The sequence below is a fragment of the Simochromis diagramma genome, unplaced genomic scaffold (genome assembly GCF_900408965.1).
Source record: "Simochromis diagramma unplaced genomic scaffold, fSimDia1.1 OVJJ01000216.1, whole genome shotgun sequence".
In the NCBI taxonomy this organism is placed as follows: domain Eukaryota; kingdom Metazoa; phylum Chordata; class Actinopteri; order Cichliformes; family Cichlidae; genus Simochromis; species Simochromis diagramma.
The window spans coordinates 16,903,613-16,917,658 of record NW_024386883.1 but is presented as its reverse complement, the minus strand read 5'-3'; the positions used below and the strand labels follow the sequence as shown (position 1 = coordinate 16,917,658).

The following is a 14,046-nucleotide window of genomic DNA, read 5'->3' as shown; positions in this document are numbered from 1 at the left end:
TTCTTCAGTAGATCAAAAACGAAAGAAAACCATTAATCAACATATGAACATTACCTGATGCTGCTGACATGAAGCAAAGCAAAGCTACAGAGGTTTGATTAGAGACACAGCTAAGCGTTTTGCAATTTTGCATAATTTAAAGTTTACATTTGTTCAGTATTGAACATCAGAAATGACGCTTTCTTTTCGGAAGTAAGTAAAAGGAAAAAAACGGCCGACAGCGCTGTAAACAACGGTAGACTTGTGCGTAACTAGCAAGCGAATAATGCAGAAAACAGATTTTTAGATGAGAGAGAGAGAGAGCTGTGCATGAAGTGTGATTTTTATCGTGGTGGAAGCAAAACAGGAAAAGTCAGAGGGAATTCATGACGATGTTTATGTGAAACGTAGTTTGCTGCTTCTTTTGCTGCTGGTTCGGTCAATGTTGTTTGGTGAGAGATAAAAACCTGCAGCTTCCAAATCTGCGCAAAAAGGGCGTGAACACAAAGCGCGGACCCGCCGAAACATCAGAATCAGCGAGCTGTCGGCTTTCAGCCCCGACCGTGTCCGTGCCGTCGGGTGAGAAAGTCACATCTCGCTGATTCTGATCCGTCGGCGGGTCCGCGCTTTGTGTTTACATCTTTGTGCAGAATCCGTGTTCCTGCTCTCATTTACTGTTTTAAATGTTTGGTGGTTGTTGAAATTTTGTGAGGTTTAACCTGAGATTCTGGCGTTTCGTGCAAAATAAATTTATATTTAAAAATCGATTCAGGATTTTAATGAATCGATATCACGTTATCCAAGCTAGAATCGATTTTAATCAATAAATCGATTATCAAAACCCACGTCTAATTACTATTTCCATCCATTTTCTTCTGCATGTCCAATTCAGTGTTGGATGCAACTGCTGTTGGGCTGTCATAGCTGACCCTGCACAGGTCATTGCTAAAGTTGATTTAACTGTTCTAGCTGTTCACTGTGTAGCTTTTCTAACCGAACTGATCTGATAGCTACAATAAGAATATTATAACTATTAATTTGCCCATAAGCAAAACTCTTACTAAGACGCGCAGCATAGATCTTTGACCAGTAACCAATCAGAATCGGCTGTAGCGACCACGTATGTGTACACATACAAGGAACTGGCCTATGGCTCTGTCTTTGCTCTCAGTGTACATAACGTATTTCTCATACAATAGTGGAGTCTGCAAAGATGCTGGAATAAATTATGGAATATACAGTGGGGCAAAAAAGTATTTAGTCAGCCACCGATTGTGCAAGTTCCCCCACTTAAAATGATGACAGAGGTCAGTAATTTGCACCAGAGGTACACTTCAACTGTGAGAGACAGAATGTGAAAAAAAAATCCATGAATTCACATGGTAGGATTTGTAAAGAATTTATTCGTAAATTAGGGTGGAAAATAAGTATTTGGTCACCTCAAACAAGGAAAATCTCTGGCTCTCACAGACCTGTAACATCTTCTGTAAGAAGCTTTTCTGTCCCCCACTCGTTACCTGTATGAATGGCACCTGTTTGAACTCATCATCTGTATAAAAGACACCTGTCCACAGCCTCAAACAGTCAGACTCCAAACTCCGCCATGGCCAAGACCAAAGAGCTTTCGAAGGACACCAGGAAAAGTATTGTAGACCTGCACCAGACTGGGAAGAGTGAATCTACAATAGGCAAGCAGCTTGGTGTGAAAAAATCAACTGTGGGAGCAATCATCAGAAAATGGAAGACATACAAGACCACTGATAATCTCCCACGATCTGGGGCTCCACGCAAGATCTCATCCCGTGGGGTCAAAATGATCATGAGAACGGTGAGCAAAGATCCCAGAACCACACGGGGGGACCTGGTGAATGACCTGCAGAGAGCTGGGACCAAAGTAACAAAGGTCACCATCAGTAACACACTACAACGGCAGGGAATCAAATCCCGCAGTGCCAGACGTGTTCCGCTGCTGAAGCCAGTGCATGTCCAGGCCCGTCTGAAGTTTGCCAGAGAGCACATGGATGACACAGCAGAGGATTGGGAGAATGTCATGTGGTCAGATGAAACCAAAGTAGAACTTTTTGGTATAAACTCAACTCGTTGTGTTTGGAGGAAGAAGAATACTGAGTTGCATCCCAAGAACACCATACCTACTGTGAAGCATGGGGGTGGAAACATCATGCTATGGGGCTGTTTTTCTGCCAAGGGGACAGGACGACTGATCCGTGTTAAGGACAGAATGAATGGGGCCATGTATCGTGAGATTTTGAGCCAAAACCTCCTTCCATCAGTGAGAACTTTGAAGATGAAACGAGGCTGGGTCTTCCAACATGACAATGATCCAAAACACACCGCCCGGGCAACAAAGGAGTGGCTCCGTAAGAAGCATTTGAAAGTCCTGGAGTGGCCTAGCCAGTCTCCAGACCTCAACCCCATAGAAAATCTGTGGCGGGAGTTGAAAGTCCATGTTGCTCGGCAACAGCCCCAAAACATCACTGCTCTCGAGAAGATCTGCATGGAGGAATGGGCCAAAATACCAGCTACTGTGTGTGCAAACCTGGTAAAGACCTATAGTAAACGTTTGACCTCTGTTATTGCCAACAAAGGTTATGTTACAAAGTATTGAGTTGTATTCTTTGTATGACCAATACTTAATTTTCCACCTGATTTACGAATTAAATTCCTTTACCAATTACCATGTGGATTCATGGATTTTTTTTTACCATCTGTCTCTCACAGTGAAGTGTAACCTCTGCGTTGCAACTACGGACCTCTTGTCCTCCTTTAGGTGGGGAACTTGCACAATCAGTGGCTGACTAAATACTTTTTTGCCCCACTGTATATAATATGGAATAAATAAGTGATAAGTAGCTTCTATATGTGCAATTTATACATGAGGATAGATAGATGGGCATGGTTATGAAATTAATTGGCGATAACCTTAAATATCTGAATTGCAAAGATACAAGGTTGTTGACGTCATGGAAAAATCTCACTTCCACAAAAGAATCCTACCTATGAGGAGATAATAGATTTGCCAGCTCTTCACAAAAACAGTGAGGAATCACAGTCACTCATTGCCCTGTATCAACTCATCCACTTTATTATGGCTTTGCAGGTCGGCGATACCTGTTTGTCATTGCGTGATGTGACAGGTGGAGGATAACGCTGCTGTCGAGCAGCTCTGCTGAGGCTGCGTGACACAAAAGAACCTGATATTTTGACAGAAGAAAGTCAACAATTAAGCAAGAAGAATAAGGGTATAATGACAGAAAGGGTGGAGTCACCGCTGAGTTCGCTGGCAGGAGAAGTAATCATTATGTTTGCGCCAAGACGCTTTCATTCAGGAGCCTCAGAGATTTGCTTTATCATCTGGGGACAACGCCCTTAATGCACGGTGTGTATGCAAGGGTGTTAGCCTCCTTATGCACAGTACGAATGAGTAAGAATTGTGTGCTGGTAGGGATTGCATGTGAATGTGCACTGACTCAGTTAAAATTTTGTTCTTAGTGGCACTGACTGCACCTCAGCCTATGATTTTAGCTCTTTCTGTCTTCCCCCAAATTACTAAAGCTCTTTAACCCCACAAGCAATTTATCTCCACTGCCAAGTTTTTTCTCAGTCCTGACTTTGACTCCACTCAGGATCTCCATTTCAAACGGATTCTCAATATTCCAAATACTGGAAGTTATGTTATGTAACTTTTTTGGGCTGAGCTTGATGTTATCATGGGTGATAATCTTAACATTACACACTGTAGCGACAAGCAAAACAAACTTTTTTGGGGGGGGGGAAATGTAAATAGTTTTTTATGTGTAACAGAAAAATGTATTATGATTATTAGTAGTAGTAGTAGTAGTTCTCCCATTGACCACTTTCTTTCCATAAGCCTTATTCACACAAACACTTTTTTCCATGCCTAAGCACTCGGCCTTGTCTACTAATCAGAAGGTTGACCCGCAGACAACCTGCTCCACCTCCTCCTGAGCCACAGCCTCGCTGGTTAAGTCATGCAAAATGACATATTCTGATTTCCTGAGAACATAGTTAAGGTTAGAGTTAAGTTTGGGACCATAACTGCTGAAAACCTTGTGTTTTGGGGTGTTTTACTTTAAATGTGAGTGACAGATAATGACCAATCACTGCAGGTTTACTTTTGTAGTTCTGACTGAGATGTCAGATTCAGGGGTGCAACATTATCACATATACTGGTTTAAGCACATTGTCTTAGTAGACTGTGCTGTTCAGATGTTTTGCGTTAAATACAGAAAAAATAGAGGTAGTAGGTTTCTATTATTCAAACACTTCTCACTATGATTTGATAAGTACTTTCTGGTTCCACTGGGGATCGAACTCAGGACTTTCTGCATGTAATGCAGACATGCTAACCACTACACTATGGAACCACAATGCAGAGGACAATGAGCTGACTGACAGCACATAGATGTGTTGGTTAGTTTCATGTTTCCATGTTCTGCCCACTGCACATGTTCAAAGACATGCACTGGTTGGGTTAACTGTCATAGGCGTGAATGGTTGTCTGTCTCAGTGCAGTAACTATCTGATGAACGCCTATAACAGCTGTTCACCCAAACCTATAATCCTCACAGTAGTTGTAAAGACAATTAACTGACCACAGGACTTTTACAAAGTTTTTTTTACTTTTTGCTTGTTTAGTTCAATTGATTTTTAAGTGACAGTTCACAACAGCAGTTATCCCAAGGTTCGCTATATTGCATGGTAAGATTCATGCCATATTAAAGAGTGAACCTCAACAATCTCACTTGGGAGAAAGAACTCCCGTTAAATCCTGCAGCATCAGGATGTCTAAAAGTCAAGGATACGTGACAAAGCACAGACTAACGGCTGGAGAATGCACAAAGTCTATGACATGCAATAGTGGCATGTAAACATGACAGGAGTGCACGGTGTGCCGCTTAAAAGAAAAGCATCGAAAGAATTCTTTTCAATATCTCCCTCACTGACAGTTGCCAGATGTTAACAAGGACAAAGTCAGCTACAGGTTGTTCCCTGCAGGTACCCAGATGACTCACCTGTTTATCTACAATCAGTTCCTTTTCCATTTGATGCTCAGGTACATTTTCTTTGGCTTCGACCTGCCGAGCATTCACCCGGGGGCCTGGTGAAGCTGGCTGTTTGACTCGCAGCTCATTCCACAGTTGCTGCAGTAAAACTCCTGTCAAAACTTGTCGATCTGATTCTGCAATGCTGCCTGCAGTCCTCTCTCTGAGGAGTTAAAATAGCTCTAAGACGAACAGCTGTAGAGATAGATAGAAGACCTCTGAGGATTGTGAATACATTTGAAAATATTTCTTCCTGCATCCTGAGCCATTTCTTCTAATGATTATACTGAACACTCGATGTAGTATTTGTCTCAGCAAGCTGCTTTTTGTAAGCTCATCCTAATTCAGTTCTTCGCTACAGGAAAATCAATACTTTTACATATGTGTTGACAGTACTGGTAGATATAAATACGCTGTTTATGTGAGAGGTATTAGATTCGTAAATAAGCTATATAGACGTGTTTGAGCTAGTGTTTTAAACTGGGCTGTGGGGTGTACTGTGAGCTCTAATGTGAGGCTGTTGCATTAGAAATAAACAGCAGCCATTGAAGAGCCTGAAGCAGAAAGCCAGGTTAGCAGAGAACACTGATAACCATCACGATACCCGTTATCTCTGTCTGTGGTTTTAGGTTTTGTTGAGCCGGCTAACTCCAAGAAATCCTAGCGAGGTTGAGCTTCCTTCATACCCCTCTGGCCAGCATGCCAATTATTTTTCAGCATTAAGCTGCATCATTTAACTACATCATTAGCTCATTTTGAGATAATGATATTAGCTATATGACGTATGAGCGATATCATTGGCTCGTTTTGCGCTAATGATATTAGCTATATCAGTGTTTCCCAACCTTTTGGAGCCACAGCACATATTTCACATTAGAAAAATCACACGGCACACCACCAAACAAAAATGTCACAAATAGCAGATTGATCATTTTTCCCTGCACACCAAGTATAGCGGAATTAGCTCGGTTTGTCCCTAGTATACCTTTTTTACTATTTTTACTACTTTTTCTTTTCAAATATTTATCAATCCGGTTGTTCAGTCTGACGTCACTAGCCGTGTCTGGGTCTAAACTCCGCTGCAGGTCCATATATCAAACGATCACTATGGCATTACTGAGAGTTGAAAAACTGTCTAAAGTCTTTCATCTTTAATAAAATGATCAGCGTTCTGCTCTACCAGGTGTAACAATTGAGTTTAACATCCAGGCATCCATGAAAACGGAATTTATGACATTTAACGGAGTTAGAAGTTAGCAGGGAGTTAGCTCGCTAGCTTCTATCTAAATACAATATGTCCTGACTGCGGGGTTTTGGAAACAAATTAAAACGTACAGCTCTGTTATCACTTCCAGCATAAATGAAGACAGAAAACTAAACAGCAGTGACGTTTGTAGGGTTACTGAAGTTTGGCTAGCTGGTAGCTAATGATGTGCTACGTAACCGCTAGCGACACAGCTATGTTAGCATAATATAAACAAGCTAACTTTTTTTCCACTCGATAAAAGTTACCGTGAGTGTTCTCGGTGGTCAGGAACAAATGTAATCGCATGGCAGGATGCTGTAAAAGGACCAAACTTCAGCCAGGAGAACAACTGAGATAATCCATCCACAATACGAGGTTAGTCATTCATATACTGCTGCATGGGCTGGGCTGTAGTTACATCCTAAGGTTTTAAAAACTGAGCTTAAATAAATGATTAGTGGTAATAAAAGCCGAGGGAGGTCAACCGTGATCACTGACTGTTTTAGGAGCTTTTTGAGATTAAATAGAAGAAAATACAAAACATTAAACATGTTAATAACACAAAAGCCATATTAAACGCAGACTACTTTAGACCCGGAAGTAGGATTCGTCCGTCATCACTGAACAACCGGATTGTAATGCGCTGCGTTGTCTCACTCACAGCATGCCTATGTAATTTCTTCTTCGTCTTTTTCTGCTTTACTCGCTGTTGGCAACCCATTTAATTAGAGCAAGCAGTTGCACTGCCCTCTAGTGGAAGAGGGTGTAATTGTTCTGCCGTAACTCACGGCAGTCACTTTGGAGCACCAATCAAGTGAAAACAGATAATCTGGAATACCTGATCATTTCTCACGACACACCTATGTGCCGCGGCACAGTGGTTGGGAAACACTGAGCTATGATATATGAGCTATATCATTAGCTTATTTTGAAGTTGAAGGCAGTGGCACTTCTCCAAAAAGTTGGGACAACAAAATGCTGGAAATATCCGTAGTACTGAAAAAAAAACAGCTGGAGGAACAGTCTGCAACTAATTAGGTTGGCTGGCAACGTGTCAGTAATTTGACTGGGTATAAAAAGAGCATCTTAGAGAGCTAATGAACTAATATTCTCACCAAACAGTAAAATATTTCAGTTTCATTTGATGTGTTTCCTGTGTTTTGTTCTGAATAAAATTTGGGTTTACAAGATTTCCAACCTACTGCATTCAGTTTCTGATTGTCTTTTATGCCAGTGGTCAAGTTGGTGGTAGCTCAGCACAGGCCAAAGTGGTGGACCTGTTTGAATATTTGCAGTCCAATTTATTCTTGTCAGTCTACTTTTTGTTCTTTACTATTTTAGTTGATGCCTCAAACTACTTGCAACACAGTGCTGTATGTTGCACGTCTGCCTGTGCCGCTGTACTTGCTCGTGTATGATAAACATCTTTCCCACTGTGTAACGCAGACGTTGCACCTGTTCAAGAACTTCCCTTGTCTTCATTAATGCAGTGAGAGAGGTGACCTTAAGTAACTTAGCAGATTTTAATCACCGTTAACTGAAAGCTTCTGTGTGGGTGTGCACATTTTTTGACTTGTGAATCAAGCAGCTGGATGAGTAACCTCTGGTGATAGATAAGGACAGGCTGGCTAGACAGAGATAACTTCCCGCCTCGCGTGTTTCACCAAAACGTGCCCAGGTCAACCCTCTGTGGGGAAGCTTCCTTGCCATCCAGACCCTGAGCCTGAGCCGGCTGGTCTGACTGGAGCATTATATATGGTCTTGTCTTGGTCAGTGATCTCCTTTTGCCTTTTATTTTATTGTGTTTGTTCATGTTTTAACATGTGGGAATATTTTCAGCTCTGTTAAAGTGTTCTTCCAAGAAAAGATATTGTCTAACCAGGAAGATAGTCTGGATGCCATCAGCCTCCAGAACCACTGTGAGGAATCTCGAAGTCATTTTTGACCAGGATATGTCCTTCAGCGCGCACATTAAACAGTTATCTAAGACTGCCTCTTAGGAAGATCGCTGTCCCTGGTCCACTCCTTTGCTGCTTCTTTCTATACAAATCAATAAAATAACTCTTATTTAAATATTGGTTCCTCTCAATTAATTCATATTGTTTCATCAGTAACTAATTTTGTAGGGATGCTTGTAGTGGATTTACTGTATGAAAATTACATAATCATAAACCTCTTAAAAAAACTTTGTTGTGAAGCGGAAGTTCTGAGATTTCTCCAGCTGTGTGTTTTGTGAAAAATATATTTGTGGTCTGGAATGTTTTGGTTGTGGTTGCAAAAACAACATAACTTCATGTCCGATCTTAAAACAAACAAGATGTATCTTTAAGTGATAAGTCGTCTGGTATCTTTTCATCAGCAGTCATTAAAGATCTCTGCGCTGCAAAATGTGCACCTCTTGGAACTATTAAAGTAAGGTGAGGCTGTTGTACGGCAATGACTGACTTGTTTCAACAAAAGCCAGGAAAAAAGTCACTTGACATTTCTTGGAACGTCAGCCATATGCAAGGCCGTCTTTTCTTGGAACATGCACAGAATCCTCTTCATAATCTTTTGAAGAGCCTTTTGAAAGGCCACGTGACCCGCTTCAGCATCATCTGTCAGGCAGCTGTCGCGTATAGGCGTTACTATAACTGCATGCATTTATGGCAGTGCTGCAGACAAAAGCAGCACACTGTGCCATGCCCAGATAACATGTGAGAGGATGGAAAAGGAAAACTAGCCAGCGGATCTGTCAAAACAACCCACAATGCCCGCAGACTGTGAGTTGTCACTTAGATATGCAGGGATCAGCTGTATTGTTCACCTGGCTTCCATGGTTTGGTGAGGACCTGCTTTGACAAGCTCTATCATACCCACAAGTATATTTTGGATTATGGTGTAAAAACAACTTGTCCGTGTGGCCGCACAGTGAGATATTTATGGCAGTCCTTACCGACCCTGGCTGCAGTTTAACTGCACAGTCACGACGGGCGAGTCAGACAAAGGCTCACGTGATTACTTGTTGCACTAGTTGTTATTTTGAGTTTTACCTTTAGACAAAATAACCCTTTTCTGGTCACTCTCCTTTATTTTTTCTTATGCACCCATGACTGAGATGTAGGAAAGCACAATACAAAATTTGGAAACATGTGATCACAGAGGTGTACTTATCAGATTCTATGAAAACGATAATCACAGCAACAAAACGACATGAGCGATCTACAGTAAGCTGAGCTGAATCGGGAAATTGTGCCGTCTATCAAATATGTGTTTCGGCCCGAGCTTACTTTGTGAATCATTAACAGGCCAGTGAGTGGAAACCTAAATCATAAATGCAACTTTAAAGACGTCATTCACTTTGAGATTTCTCACTACCAAACATGGCTGGTGTTGTGCTATGAATCTGATTTGTCCTGTAATGAATTTCTTCCAAATTACTTTATATTTATAGGGATGTAGCACATTAACTTTGTGCTCACTCTTCATTTTGCACACATGTGCATCATATTTCATTTTATTAAAATTGTCCCACATAATGAGAAACATCCGTGCCCTCACTTGTGTCCAAGCTTTCAGCTTTCTCAGCTATTCTGCTGTAGATTTGCTGCTGTGACCCAATTTGGGCCATTTGACTCTGTATATGGTAAATGGCCTGTATTTGTATAGCGCTTTACTAGTCCCTAAGGACCCCAAAGGGCTTTACATATCCAGTCATCCATCCATTCACACACACATTGGTGATGGCAAGCTACATTGTAGCCACAGCCACCCTGGGGCACACTGACAGAGGCGAGGCTGCCGGACACAGGCGCCACCGGGCCCTCTGACCACCACCAGTAGGCAATGGGTGAAGTGCCGTGCCCAGGGACACAACGACCGAGACTGTCCGAGCCGGGGCTCGAACCGGCAACCTTCCAATTACAAGGCGAACTCCCAACTCTTGAGCCACGATCGCCCCGGTATATTGCATGTATACAGAGAAACATGTGGTTGGCTCCAAACAACCCGAATCATCACCCCTCCACCGCTGTGGAGGTTTTCACCAAATGCGGTGCTGTGTTTTATGGCCAAACATCTCCACTTTAGTCTCACATGTCCAAAGGACATTGTTCCAGAAGTGGTTTGTTAAGATGCAGCTTTGCAAACCTAAGCCATGCTGAGCCAGGAAGAGGCTTTCTCCCAGAAACCCTTCCAAACAAGCCATACTTATTCAGTCTCTTGTAATTGTGCTGTCATGATATTTTAACAGCTAGCCTGCAACCTGAGGCTTTTATTTTTAATGTTCTTGTCTTTTCTTTTTCTTTTTATAACTTTATTGACTTTGGGGTTAATTTTCTGGGACAAGACACACCTGAATCCACAATCTGGGACAGTGAAACACAACCTAATTATAATTTAAATGGGTGGTCACCCTGTTAGACTATGTCTGTGTTGCAAGAGCGATTGTGCAGAAACGGTGCATCAAAACAAATTTGTGATTGAAAAATTACAGGATGTAGTTCCAGTTCTTCAGGTAGAACTGTGAACCCTCCTAAGAGGATTCCCCATTAACTGCATCAGCCAGAGGGGAAAACTGTCAAGCCAACCCCTGCATCGTGTTGTTCATCTGCAAATGCATTTTTCTTAAGTTTATCTACCTCTGGAAATCTGTCTGGAGATATACCATATTGTTGTACTAGGTACATGGCGTAGCGGCCAGCATACCTGCCTTAAACACAAAGGGTTCTGGGTTCAATCCAAAGTGGAACCAGAATAAGCTGGACACTGAAGCATTGATAGACAAACTGCTCAAAGTTGTCTGCAGATACAAAAAGTAGCCTGTGTTTCACATATATAATGATTAATATAATATTATGACCACAACGAGGCACGACCTCCACTGGTTCATTGGACTGCTTTCGATAGATACTGAATACTGCATGAACACTCTGACCCATTTATCTACCATCATTTTGGCCCAAACTCCCTCAAATCCTTGTGCATGTCCATTTTTCCTGCTTCTAAAATTCACTTCACCTGTCGATGGTCATAACGTTAGGACCGATCAGCGTATGCTACTATATGTAATCCAGGTTTTATGCTTGTGTCCGTTGCCTCATAACTAGATTCACCATTAGATGTGCGAGGGAGTCAGACAGGAGACTTTAGTCTGTGGTGGCCGCTTGGCCCTCAACATTCACACATATTTCTGTTCTGAGAAGTGTAAGGAAAACATGTCACCTGAAAACAGATCTCCGACAGGGCAGATGCATATCACTTCAGACTGTTGAAATGTTCATTTCTACAAAAACACAACAACCTTTCATCAAACATTTTTTTGCTGCTCCTGGTCTGTAGTCATCTGCCTTGCAGGAAAATAAAAACAAGGTAGAGGAAGGTGGCACCTGTGTGGTTTCATTGTGTAGTGTTTACCGCTTTTATTTTGCATACAGAAAGTCTTGGGTTCAGTCCCCAAAACTAGACCTTTATAGTTCATACAAAGAAACCATAAACCTTTAACTTAACAAGCTCACCAGGCACAACAGCCTGCAGCTGAGGACGCTACTGTCCACGTGGTATGTCGGAGTGTCTTTGGACAAGATTCAGGACCTGGGGAAGAGTGTTAACAGTGCTGTCAGTGGTCAGTAAGACCAGAAGAGCGTAGTAACAAAGTACCTTTAAACCGAGTATTTATTTAGTATAAGTAAGAGTTTTAATACAGTAACAACAGAAACTGAACAAACAATATAACACCTCACTGCCACACCTGAGTTATAAACTCCACTCAGCCGCAGACCGGTGCTGATTTACTTACGTTTGAACACAGCGCTAAACACTGAGCTTCCAAGAGGGTTAGTAACTTTGCATGTAACTTTGTGCCTGTTTTAATACTGTAACTATTAAAAGTAACACTGTAAGCAAATATAATATGTAATATGTAGCAAAACTGGACAGTTCTCTTAAGCTCAATTAAACAAACACACAGTGTCCCAGGGCATGCTGGGAGATGCCATTTAGCCAACCCAAACATGTGACAATATTTTACTCGTTTTAAACCCGGAAAAACAACACATCATTTGCGTCTGCATTTCAGCCACACCGTTACTGCTTATGTGCAGATTTGTACCTAAAGCAGTGTGTGCATAACACTAATGCTGGATCCATCGCACTACTGGTGATATTTCGTGCATGGTTGTTCAACAACCCTATTAGAAATTAGAAAATGTCTAATAGGTTTTATATGGGTTTTTCAGGTATAGCTTATACACTATACCTAAAAGTATTCGCTCGTTTACCTTCACACACATGTGAACTTGAGTGGCATCCCACTCTTCCATCCCAGATATCCCATTCAAGTTCTTCCACACCAATCTCGTTCATCTCGGTCATGTTGGAACAGGAAGGGGCCATCCCCAAACATCTCCACTGCTGTGTAGCCCAGTGGCAGCGTGCTTTACATCACTGCGTCTGATGGAAATATCCTGATCCTTTTGGAAATATAATGTAGCTGACTTGGTAACGATTTTTCATCGGTTAAATGTACCAAAAGGTAAATAAATGTGGACTGAATAGCTCAACATCTGACAGCAGGCTTATTTCTCTAAACGTGATCGTTCAGTTTTGGGCGAAACGGTTTCATAACTTAATCCAGAGGTGATTTAAATGTAGTCTGAGGCACTATAGGGCACTAATTTCTGAAAGTAGACTGAGTCACATACACACATGCAGGGCTTGTGGCTTGTTCTGAGTTGTCAGTCGGGATTGCATAAGTGCAATTATAGCAGAAACAGCAGCGTCTTCTGTTCGGTGACTGTGTACCCACAAGCAATGAACTGGGTCTTGGAATCATGTCAAATGTGCTATTAAACTGTACACAAAGACCAAATTGAAAACCAGTAATCTTCTGTATGGGAGGCGAAAACCTTTCACCTCTAAACTATCCCGACTGGTTTGGTGACCGAAGAGATGCAGGCAGTTATGATGAAAGCGTGGAAGTGGGATGATTCATAATGCGGATCTGACAACGGTATGCATGCGGATAAACCTCTAAGCAGCAAGGTTTTTGTTCTTTTATTGCTCTTATATGGTGTGTGTCAGTCTCACTCTCCACCTGTATGAATCCAACGACTGACATGGTGTGTGTTAATGATTGGCCTGATCATGACTGCATGAGGCCCATAAACCCATTTAGACCATACGGCAAAGACGCAAAAGTTTTATTCACAACGCACACACACACACACACACACACACACACACACACACAAGGAGGTTTTTATGACTTAGTACATGCACTTCATGCTGGGAAGTTTTTATTTATTAACCTAGTTCTAGCTCAGTGTCGTTCTCTGGTCTGTTATTCCAAGTTGATAACTTTGTTTGAGATGAGGTCGGCTAACATTTACAAGTGCAGATGTAACTGAGACACTAGGTGCGCCTGAGTTTATTCGCTGTTTCCCTACGCCCCCTTGTGGTGCACACATCAATTTGCAAGTGTATCAGCTGAGATTAATCTTCCTTCTCAGTGAGTGTATCATGTCTTTGTAAGCCAGCATTAACCTCTCCGTATTTTCACTGTCACTGTCCAGTTTATGTAAAGCAAAGCATTACCTGTGTTTCTATAATGTAGCCGTTATCACATTTTCTTTACACACAGAATTCCCAGTGGTACCAGTTTTGGAACAACCGTGAGCTCTAGGTCCCACTGGTGCATCCTCACATCTCATGTTTAACTCTCTATTCAAATGCTGGTTGAAATGTCCTTAAATAGTGTGT

General features: G+C 41.8%; 1 non-coding gene across 1 annotated transcript; it reads right to left on the bottom strand.

Annotated features, from left to right (window-relative positions):
* Window positions 1-4,312: 4,312 nt before the first annotated feature.
* trnav-uac lies at window positions 4,313-4,385 on the bottom strand. Its single transcript has one exon. It is a non-coding gene; the product is annotated as a tRNA-Val (tRNA).
* Window positions 4,386-14,046: the final 9,661 nt, after the last annotated feature.